Source organism: Geotrypetes seraphini, chromosome 14 (genome assembly GCF_902459505.1).
Source record: "Geotrypetes seraphini chromosome 14, aGeoSer1.1, whole genome shotgun sequence".
NCBI classification, from domain to species: domain Eukaryota; kingdom Metazoa; phylum Chordata; class Amphibia; order Gymnophiona; family Dermophiidae; genus Geotrypetes; species Geotrypetes seraphini.
In genome coordinates, this window is record NC_047097.1 from 45,110,289 (window position 1) to 45,122,576 (window position 12,288).

Genomic DNA, 12,288 nt, shown 5'->3' on the forward strand with positions numbered 1-12,288 from the left:
ATTTAGAATTCTGGTACAATCCCTTGTACTGAGTCAACTTGATTACTGTAACATCACCTATTTATCAATTTCCCAAAATATGTGACGATTACAACTAATACAAAATGCAGCAGTCAAACTGATTTTCGGACTGAGGAAGTTTGACCATGTGACAACTTACTACCGATAGCTGCATTGACTACCAATGGAGGCACGCGTAAAGTTTAAATTCGCCTGTTTCTGCTTTAAAGCATTATATGGCCTAGCCCCTAAATACATAACTGACCTTTTTTCCTTCTCAGCCAACAGACATAAGAGAAGCACACACTTGAACTTCGTTTCCCCCCCAGTTAGAAGAAGTAAACTCAAAAGACACCACCAATACCTTCTCTCACACCAAGCAGCATTATGGGGCAATGACCCAGAACAATTGTTTACGCCTTCCACTTATGGGGAATTTAGGAAACACCTAAAAACATATCTGTTCCTGATGTATCTAGATAGCTGACCCGTACAATTCTCTCTCTTCAATAACGGTTCCCTTGAACTGTTAACCACTATCTTTCACCTCTGTTAAGTTCATTCAATTTGTACCATCTTTTAATCTTTGTAAACCGCATAGAACTTCAGTCCTGCGGTATATAAAACTATTATTATTCTTCATTTTTAATCTCTCCTACACCAGATCTAGCATCGTTGTCTCTCTCTGCTTATTTCTCTGCTGACCCCTTCCCGTCATCAATTTCTCTACTTTCTCATGCCTGTCTCACCCCTTCCCCTCCTCTAATCTCCCTGCCAGCTGTTTCCTTCCCCCTTTCCTCCTCCTCCTGTCCAGCAGTAACTTTCTTCCCTTCCTCCCCTCCTAGCAGCATCTCGTCCTTCCCCTCCAGGTCCAGTAGCAACTGTCCCCTTTTTTTCCTTTGTCCAGAAGCTTCCCAGATTCCTATCCCTCCTCCCCTCCCAGCAGCATCTCTCCTTATCCTTCCCTCCAGGTTCAATAGCAGCTGTCCCTTTTTTCCCTTGCCCAGCAACTTCCCATACTCCTTTCACAACTCCCCTCCCAACAGCATCTCTCCTTATCCTTTCCTCCAGGTCTAATAGCAGCTGTCCCTTTTTCCCCCTTGTCCAGCAGCTTCCCAGACTCCTTTCCTTCCTCCCCTCCCAGCAACATCTGTCCTTCTCTCTCTCCAGGTCCAGTAGCAGCTGTCCCTTTTTCCCCTTGTCCAGCAGCTTCCCAGCCTCCAACAGTGGCTTTCTCCCCTCCCAGCAGCTCTCCTTACTTGCCAGCGCAGCGATTCAGGAAGGCAGCCTCGGGTCCTTTGTTGGGTCGTGCTGCCTCTGAGGAAAGAGGAAGTTGCATCATCAGAGGCGGCTGCGACTCAGCAAAAGCCCCAAGGCTGCCTTCCTGAATCGCTGCGCTGGTAAGAAGGGGGGCTGCAGAGAGGGGAGAAAGCCACTGTCGGAGGCGCCTCATGATCTCTCTGGCCCAGCTGAAAATAACTCGATCTTGCCTGCCCTGCGTGGACTGGCAGGAAATTGAACTTAATCAATCTTGCCGGCCCTGCAGGAACCGTCAGAAATTTCCTGCAGTCCGGCACTGGTCCATGGACCGGCAGTTGAAGAACAGTGATCTAGTCCACGTGATTTGCTACTGTTCAATTTGTCAAAATGACACATTACATCTTCCAGTGTTAAAGAAATTTGTTCATTTCTCTGTCTCATCAGAATTGAATACCATTTCTTTAATCGGTAACTCCCCACATCTTCCTCAATGAAGACCTAAGCAAAGCATTACTTTAATCTCCCCACTATGGCTTTTTCTTCCCTGAGAGCCCCTTTTATCACTCAGTCATCTAGCGGTCCAACCAATTTTCTTCACGGATTCTTGCTTTTAATATACCGTATTTTTCTATCCATAAGATGCACCTGACCATAAGATGCACCCTAGATTTAGAGGCGGATAACAAGAAAAAAAAAATAAAAATCTTATACTAAAAACCAGCTAAAATAACTGCAAGTGAACTTTTAGACCCTGCCAAACCTGCAACACAAATGACCTTAAAGAATAAGGGCAAACCCAGTAATTTAACTAGAATGGTTACTCAATCTGGAGAAACAGGAACTTAAGACAGAATACAATGTTTTAAAAGTGTAATAGCTTGTTTAGGGAGAAACGGTAGTATTCACAGGATTACATACTATATTTCTCATCTCAAATCCATGTGTTCTTTCCTTTTAAGTACTGCAATATGCAATTTAGTCTTCAGGGTCAAAAAGAGGAAGCCGCACCCGCAGGGCTCCCAGTATCCTGGCAGGAAAAAAAAAGGGGGGAGAGCGCGAGGGGAAAAAAAGAGGTGCACTGCACACAAAGAGGTTCTTTATTTCTCTGTCTCCCCCTCCTCCAATTCCTGTGCACAGAGCAGAAGGTTTGGGAAAGTGCAGCCACTGGGGGGGAATGTCAGTGTGGTGCTCCACTCTTGCAGCTGCCAACGCCAACACTCTAATTACCGCACATAAGCGGGAGACCTCGGTCCTCTTTAAGCCAGTGGTGAGACGTGTTTGGTAAGCATACCCCCAGCATACTCCTCTCCCCGTTTTTAAAATGTATTCTCTCATCCTTTTTTTCCCTTCCATCCCAACTGACATTTTGCAGCAGTGGTGGCTCCGTTCCATACTCTCTCCCTGCCTACCTTGCTCTTCACCTCACTGTTGCCAGGGACTTGCTGCTTATGGCCCTATGACTCTAATTCATTGTTGAAGCCGACCAGTGGGACTCTTCGTCCTCGGGCTCTGCCTCCTCCCTGCACAGGGGGACAGCCGCGGTCCCAGTCCGCTGCCCCGGAAGTTGTTGCTAGAGACCTGCGGTTGCGGCTGTGTATGCACTCTCCTCCAAGCTCATTGCTGATAGAGGGCGAGGTCAGCGGCGAGGAAGGCTCAGCACCACCATCCTGGCTTCCTCATTCAGACATCCTCATTTCTCATTCAGAGCAGCGGCGCATGGGGGACAGGGACCCAGAAGGGTGAAATTCTCTCTGCAGCTGGGGTATATTCACTTCATAAGATGCACCCTTATTTCCACCCACTATTGGGGGGGAAAAAAGTGCATCTTATGGAGCGAAAAATACAGTACCTAAAGTTTTTCATGTGTTTTTGCTTCCAGCGCAATCTTCTTTTCAAGGTCTCCGCCTTCCTTATTAACACCTTGCATTTGACCTGACATTCCCTGTGCTGTTTACAATCATTTTCAGTCGGATCCTTCTTCCACTTTCTGAAGGATTCTCTTTTAGCTCTAATAGCTTCCTTCACCTCACTTGTTAATCATGCCAGCTGCCATTTGGTCTTTCTTCCTCCTTTTCTAATACATGGAGTATCTAGTCTGGGCTTCCAGGATGGAATTTTAAAAAACATTTAAGTTATTTGATAATAACATTGGATTTCCTTTGTGAACTTATTCCAGGATTATTTGATCAGTTATTTAAGTAACAGATCAAAACAGATACCAAACCAGCACTAATATTATACAGAACTCATAGCTACTCGCACATCCTCAAGCAGAGACTAAAACCAGACATTACTGAGTGGGGTTTTTTTTTTTTCTTTCAGCTTATTCAAGAGACAGAGATGTTCCCAAAGCAGAAGGCAGGCAAAGCTTCAGGACTACTAGACATCTACAAAAAAGATTATTATTGAGGTAAGAACATAATTTTTTTTTCTAATGCAATGTGTCTACTAGTCCTGAACTGTAGGGACATACCAAATAGTCCCCCCTGAGTCTAGGGCGAGCCCAATGGACCTGCCTTCAAAACAGAGGACCTGAAAGCAGTGCTTTTTTTGGCTACTATGTCTATTCTATAAAACCTGGTAAAAGTATGAAGGGTAGACCATTTAGCTGCTCTACAGATTTCCTTGGGCAAAACCACCCTAATCTCCACCATGAGGTAGCAACTCCTCAGGAGGAATGTGCTTTCAATGAGATTGTTGGATGCTTGCCATAGTCCACATACATGGAGGTAATGGCCATTTTAATACATCTGGAAATCTAGGCCTTAGATGCCAGCCTCGCTTTCTTAGCCTGACTGATCAGAACAAAAAGGTGAATCAATACACGAAACTCATTGGTAATTTCGAGGTATCAGAGAAGCACTCGCTTGACATTCAGCAAATGCAATGCTTTATCCTTTTTGTGAGACCCTGTAGGGTGAAAAGCAGGCAAACAGACTTCCTGAGTGACGTGGAAAGCAGAGACTACTTTTGGTAAGAAGGCTTGAACCGTGCGCAAGGAAAGCTCTGCTTCCGTAATCTTAAGGAATGGCTCCCTACAGAGACTTGTCTTGCTGACAATCGCCACCAGATGCCATCTTGACTGTAAGATCCAGAAGGGAAGCCTCCTGTAAAGGCTCATATGGAACTTTACTGAGACCTTGAAATATGATGTTAAGATTCCAGAAAGGGAATGGGAGACACCCCAGAGGATGCAACAAAACAGCTCCTTTAATGAACTAGGTGACATCTGGGAAGAGGCCAAAGTGCCTCTTTCACCTCAAGATTGGAAACAGAAAAGGCCTATCTGCACTTTCAGCAATCGAGAGACAGACCCTTCTGACATCCCTCTTGTAGAAAGTCCAGAACAACCGAAACTGGAGCTCATAAGGACTCTACATCATCAACAACACACCAGTGTGGAAAGGATTTCAGGGCCTTATCATAGGCTGCCACCATCGATGGCTTCTTAGCTCAAAGCAGAGTGAGTCTGAGTAACTTGTCAGGGCAGCCTGCTCAAGAGCCATGCCGTAAGCCCAAGGAGTTTTGAATTCTCTAGAAAGACAGATCCCTGCATGAGAAGATCCACTTGGACCATCAAACGGAGGCCTTCATCCCTCTGGAGATGAACGAAGTCTGCATACCCTGGTCTACAGAGCCAATCAGATGCCACTAGGATTGCCAACCCAGGTGACTCGTAATCCTGTGACTGAATCAACTTAGCATGGGCCACAGGGGAAACAAGTACAAGAACCCCTTTTCTGGCCATGGTTGAACACAACCAACCCCGCACCTCTGAGCTCATTTTCGGCTGTAAAAGAGAGCTGTCTTTGTGGTTACTACTGAGGCCATCACGTCTATCTGTGGACACCCCCATTGCTGAACAATGGAGCTGATTCCTCTAGGTCAAGAGTCTGTCGACAAAACAGTTAGCCTACATTTTCCACTTCCACTATGTGCACAGCCAAGAGCCTACAAATGAGCTTCCGCTTCCTTGTCACACTGTCCGAGAAGGCCCCGACTGCTGTGCCTTCCAAAGACTTCTCCAGTGCCTGCCGTGCTAGTCGAATGGTTCCGAGTTCTAAGCAGTATGGACCATTTCTCCTGTGCCAGTGACCAACAAACCTAAACTGGTTGGCCATTGCAAAGACCCCCCAACCGTAAAGTCTCCCAGAAGGAAATGGGGAGAGATATGCCCCTTGAGAGGAAGTTACAGCCATCATCGTAGGCTGTTCAACAGCTGCTTCCTAGTTACCAGAAGCGAGGAAGTGATCAGCAAGGAGATCAGTGAGATAGAAGAGTCTTGGAGATGTCTCATATGCACTCTAGTCCAAGGGATCACCTCTATGGCTGCCGCCATTGACCCCCAGGACATGCAGATAATGCCATGCCATGTGAGTCGGACTCTGTAGAAGGTCTGAAATCTGCTTCTGGAGCTTCAGTCTGTATGGCTTTTGAAGAAAAACCTAGCCCAGGGCTATGTTGAACAAAAATCTTCTAGGTACTCCAGGTATTGGGTCGCCTCCAGCTGACTCTTCTTGAAGTTGACTTTTCATCCCAGGTCATGGAGGAGTAGGATCACTCTTGAAATTTCCCGTTCTCCTTCTTTCCTGGACAGGGCTCTGATTAGCCAATCATCCAAACACGGAAGCACTTATGAAGTAAGCTGCTACCACCACTATGATCTCAGAAAAAGTGTGAGGTACCATGTGAAGGGGAGCACAGAGAACTGGAAATGCTGCTCTAGCACATGAAACCACAAGCACCTCCTATGGGCTGGAAAAATGGAATGTGGAGATAGGCTTCTGTCAAATCGAGGGAGGCAAGAAATTCCCCCAGCACCACTGCCACTATGACCAAACAAATGATCTCCATTCAGAAGTATGAGACTTTCAGTGTAGCATTGACCGACTTGAGGTCCAGAATTGGTCTCCAGTTGTCAGAGCTTTTCTTTGGTACAATTAAGTATATGGAGTATCTACCTGAGCCCGATTCTTCATCCAGGACTGGCTCTATGGCACGAATATCTAGTAAACTTTATACACTAGCCTGGACTAAAGGCTCTCCAGCTGACTGCCAGAGAATCTACAAAAAGGCCCAGAAGAGAGGCACAGAACTCAATTTTGTAACCTTCTCAAACAACTTCCAGGACTCAACAGTCTGCCCCAAACCGATAAGACAGTAAAAAGGGAGAGTACTTGAAGGAAGAGTTGTTAGGATTGGAGGACATAAGAGAAGTGGAAAATCTGTGGTCTAAGCTGAAAGGAGCAATAAAAGATGGCTACTGACCTTTGTGAAAAGAAATTAAAAAAAAAAAGAAAAGAAATAAAAAAAAAATAAAAAGAGAAAAAGGAAACAGATATGGCTCTCTAAACTAGTGGCAGAGAAAATAAAGGCAAAACAGTTGACATTTAAGAAATATTTAAAAAAAAAACTCAAGAGGTGTACAAAAAGCACTACTAGGTGAAACTGAAAGAAGCCAAGAGAGAGAGATATGTCTGGTGAAAGTGCAAATGGAAGAGTAAATGGCTAAAAATGGTTAAAAAAAAAAAAACCCCCAAAGAAAACCAAAAACAAGAGACAAATATTTTCAGATATACTGGTGAAAGGAGGAAGATGAAAAATGGAATTGTAAGACAAAAAGATGCTATGAACCAAGAGGAAAAAGAACAAGGAACCGGAGTGGCTCACTGTAGCGGTGAAGGAAGCAATCAGAGACAAGAAAACTTCATTTAAGGAATGGAAAAGGTCAAAATCGGACGAAAACTGGAAAAAGCACAAACAGCATCAACGCAGGTGCCATAAAGTGGTAAAAGGGGCCAAAAGAAACTACAAGGAAAAAATAGCCAAGGAGGTGAAAAACTTCAAGCCGTTCTTTCAATATATAAAGGGGAAACAACCCACGAAGGAAGCAGTGGGACCGCTGGATGACCGTGGAATAAAGGGAGTGCTAAAGGAGGATAAAGCAATCGCCGACAAACTGAAAACATTTTTGCGTCTGTACTTACCGAAGAGGATATACACAGCATACCGGAACCCATCAGGCTATATGCTGGAAACAAAGACAGGAAACTGACAGGGTTGACAGTCAGTCTAGAAGAGGTATGCAGACAGATCAATAGGCTCAAGAACGATAAATCCCCGGGACCGGATGGCATCCATCTGAGGTTCATCAAGGAACTGAAAGGGACTATAGCTGAAATGCTTCAACTAACAGCCAATCTGTCGATCAAATTGGGAAAGATTCCAGAAGACTGGAAGATGGTGAATGTTACACCGATCTTCAAAAAAGGTTCGAGGGGAGATCTGGGAAACTACAGACTGGTGAGTCTGACCTCGGTACCAGGAAAGATGGTAGAGGCGCTGATAAAGGATCGTATCATTGATCACCTTGACGGACACGGTCTGATGAGGAACAGCCAGCACAGCTTCAGCAAAGACAGATCTTGTTTGACGAACTTACTGCACTTCTTCGAGGGAGTAAACAGGCAGATAGACAAGGGTGACCCAGTCGACATTGTATATCTGGATTTTCAGAAGGCGTTCGACAAGGTTCCACATGAACGACTACTTCAGAAAATGCGAGCCATGGAATCAAGGGTGAAATACTCACGTGGACTAAAAACTGTCTGGAGCATAGGAAACAGAGAGTGGGGGTAAATGGACAATACTGGGACTGGAAGAGCGTCACCAGTGGGAAGCCGCAGGGCTCAGTGCTTGGACCCATGCTCTTCAACATCTTTATAAACGATCTGAACATTGGTACGACGAGTGAGGTGATTAAATTTGCGGACGATACGAAGTTATTCAGAGTAGTGAAGACACAGGGGGATTGTGAAGATCTGCAACGTGACAATCAAGCTGGAGAAAAGGGCATCGATATGGCAAATGAGGTTCAACATGGATAAGTGAAAAGTGATGCATTTCGGTAACAAAAATCTCATGCACGAATACAGGATGTCCGGGACGGTACTTGGAGAGACCTCTCAGGAAAGAGACTTGGGAGTTCTGATTGACAACTTGAAGCTGTCCGCACAATGCGTGGTGATGGCGAAAAGGGGCGAACAGAATGCTAGGAATGATAAAGAAGGGGATCACGAATAGATCGGAGGTTATCATGCCGCTGTACCGGGCCATGGTGCGCCCTCACCTGGAGTACAGCGTCCAACATTGGTCGCTGTACATGAAGGAGGACATGGTACTACTCGAAAGGGTCCAGAGAAGAGCGACTAAAATGGTTAAGGGGCTGGAGGAGTTGCCGTACAGTGAAAGATTAGAGAAACTGGGCCTTTTCTCCCTCGAACAGAGGGATTGAGAGGGGACTTGATTGAAACATTCAAGGTACTGACTTAGTAGATAAGGACAGGTTGTTCACCCTCTCCAAGGTAGGGAGAACGAGAGGGACACTCTCTAAAATTGAAATGGGAATAGATTCCGTACGAACGTAAGGAAGTTCTTCTTCACCCAGAGTGGTAGAAAACTGGAACGTTCTTCTGGAGTCTGTCATAGGGGAAAACACCCTCCAGGGATTCAAGACAAAGTTAGATAAGTTCCTGCTGAACCAGAATGTATGCAGGTAGGGCTAGTCTCAGGCGCTGGTCTTTGACCAGAGGGCCGCCACGCAAGCGGACTGCTGGGCACAATGGACCACTGGTCTGATCTAGCAGCGGTAATTCTTATGTTCTTATGTAGAGAGTGATGAGGAAAAAGCAAACATTCTAAACAAATACTTCTGTGTTCACGGAAGAAAATCTTGTAAAAAGACCGACATTGTCTGCAAAGTTACACACGAGAATGGAGCAGATATCGTACTGTTCACGGAAGAAAGTGTATATGAACAACTTGAAAAATTGAACATGGACAAAACGATGGGACCAGATGGGATTCATCCCAGGATATTGAGAGAGCTCAGAGAGGTTCTGGCGGGTTCTATTAAAGATTTGTTCAACAAATCTTTGGAGATGGGAGTGGTTCCTGGAGATTGGTCGCAGAGTTGAAGTGGAAAACTACAGACCGGTAAGCCTCACTTAGTTATTGGAAAAATAATGGAAGCATTACTTAAAGAAAAGATAGTGAAATTTCTAGAATCTATGGGTTACAGGATCTGAGGCAACATGTTTTGTTTGTTTTTTTTTACTAAAGGTACATTGTGCCAAACGAATGATTGAATTTTTTGATGGGATGACCAGAGAATTAGTCCAAGGACATGCTAGATGTAATTTACTTAGATTTCAGCAAAACCTTTGACACGGTTCCTCATAGGAGGTTTTTAATGGGCTGAAGTTAGGACCCAAAGTGGTGAATTGGATTAGAAACTGGTTGACAGACAGACGCCAGAGGGTGGTTGTTAATGGAATTCGCTCGGAGGAAGGAAAGGTGAGTAGAGGAGTCCCTCAAGGATCAGTGCTGGGGCCGATCCTGTTCAATATGCTTGCGAGAGTGACATTGCTGAAGGGTTAGAAGGAAAGGTTTGCCTTTTTGCAGATGATACCAAGATTTGTAACAGAGTAGATACTAAGGAGGGAGTGGAAAGCATGAAAAAGAATCTGCCTTTTGGTTGAGGATGGGCTGGGGAGGGCTTCAATGGCTGGGAGGGTGTGGATAGGCTGGAGTGAGCTTTGACGGAGACTTCAGCAGTTAGAATCCAAGCACAGTACCGGTTAGAGCTTTGGATTAAAAAAAATTTAAATTGAATCAGGTTGGGCAGACTGGATGGACCATTTGGGTCTTTATCTGCTGTCATCTACTATGTTACTATGCAAAAGTTAAAGGAATGGTCTAATATCTGGTAACTAAAATTCAATGCAAAGAAATGCAGAGTAATGCATTTGGGGATTAGAAATTGGAAGGAGCCATATGTGCTGGGAGATGAGAAGCTGATATGCATGGATGGGGGAGGGACCTTGGTGTGATAGTGTCCGAAGATCTAAAGGCAAAGAAACATGGGCTAGATTCACTAAACCTTCCAATCCTGTATAGACTATCGCAAAACCAGTTTACTTGAAAGGTATTAATGTAGAACAAAATCTTTTCTAGAGAAAGGAAAATGATAAAACCAGGGGGCATAATCTGAAGTTGAGGGGTGGTTGACTCAAGAGTAATGTTAGTAAATTCTTCTTTATGGAGAGGGTGGTTGATGCTTAGAATGTGCTCCTGAGGGAGGTGGTGGAGAGGAAAACAGTGACAATTAAAAAAAAAAAAGTATGGGTTGAACACAGAGGATCTCTAATCAGAAAATAATGGTATATATTGAGGAACTAAGGCCAGCACTGGGCAGACTTACACGGTCTGGGTCCCATATATGGCCATTCAGTTGAGGATGGGTTGGAGTAGGCTTTGATGGAGACTCCAGTGGATAGGGTCTGTGCACAGTGCCGGGCAGAGCTCTGGGTTTCTGGCCCACAAATATCTAACATAAAGAACAATTTAAATTAAATCATTAAATTAGAGAGTGTGTATGTTTGGGCAGACTGGATGGACCATTTGGGTCATTATCTGTCATCATTTACTATGTTACAACAGCTTGCCCTCTATCTGGAGGAACTTGGTCCTTTGTCCTGGTATGATTATACTTTTTTGAAGGCTAGAGAGGGGACCTCTCTTTCACTTGGCCTCCCACATAAAGACAGTCTTCAAAAGCCTCAAAAACTCCCATGCCCTGAGCTGTCCGGGTCTACTGTCTGGCAAGATCTTAGGGCAACAGACTGTAACACTGGCCATCAGGTCATTCACACCCTTGCCAAATAGCATTAGCCCCTGAAAGGGAAGCCTGCTTAGTGTGGCTTTAGAGGCTGAATCTCCTGCCCACTGTCTGATCCAGAGCAACCACCGGGTGGAGATAGTATAGGCTGACATCTTGCTCATGATTCTGATGTAGTACAGAACATCCACTATATAATTTGCCCTAAATAGGAGTATTTGGAGGATCTTCATCTTCCTCAGAGGTCGGGACTCAAAACAGTCAGGTGTGGCAAGCACATGCCACAAAGGAAGCAGAGGCTGCCATCTTTATCCCTAGGACCAAAACTTCAAATCGTCTCTTGAAGACCAACTTTACAGTCCTGAGTATCCTTTAACATCACACCTTCACTAGGCAAGGAAGTTTGTTTGGTGACCTGAACCACCAGCGACTCCACTTTCGGCTAAGCAAACAGCTGCTGTAAATCTGGAGCCATAGGGTAAAACTTGGCCATAGTCTTAGCCACTCATAGGGACCCCCTCTCTAGCAACTCTCAGTTTTCTGTAACTAGTTTTGTGATGTTCGGATGCAAGGGAAAGAATGTGGTTGGAGTAACTGAGTCGCTCATAAATGAGCACTGTGAAAAGGGGGCTGAAGGAACTTACAGCTTCAATTCTCATAGAAAGGTAAATATAATGCTTGAGAGTACAGAGGCTTTGAATAGTCAGTGCACTGTGGGATCTTCCCCCTGATCCACAACCACTATCGCTTCTTGACCACTGTTCTCATGAAGAAAACTAGACACCAGTAGAGAAACTGCAACCTGGGACAATAATGTCAGGGAATCAGACTTTCCATCCTCCTAAACTATGACAGACTGAACCTCCTGGTCCAGCACTGTGGCTGGTTCTGGTTAGGGCATATGTTGAGGGGAGATCCTCTGCTTCACAGCTTGTGTTGTGCTTAATGCATATGCTGAGGACCCTCAGCAGTTTAAACAGGCATTCCAAATAAGGCTCACAAAATCTGGGGTGAAGCAGAGCAACTTGCTTGCACAAAAAAAACAAACAACAACAAACATCCGAGAGGAGCAGCTTCCTGGGATGGAGGCAGAGTTCAAAGATGATTGACAGCATTCTGCAAGCATCTTGCAGGTTCAGATACCTAACCATATGGTTCAAGACTACTAGATACATTGCAGTAAAATTAACATTAATAGTGTAAAAATGAGTTAATACCATCGTAACATGTTCACTAGAGCAAGTGTTTTACACTGGAGATTTCAGAAGTAATTTAGTACACTACTGATGGTATACAACAGTTTCCAATTGTAATTTCTTCCAGGATATCATGCAAAAAAAACTTTTACA

At 44.7% G+C, this 12,288-nt stretch overlaps 1 protein-coding gene across 7 annotated transcripts in view; it reads right to left on the reverse strand.

Moving 5' to 3' along the window:
• Positions 1–12,288, reverse strand: part of RNF111 (ring finger protein 111) — a 289,510-nt gene that overhangs the window by 21,232 nt on the left and 255,990 nt on the right. The gene's annotated exons all lie outside the window — the stretch shown is intronic.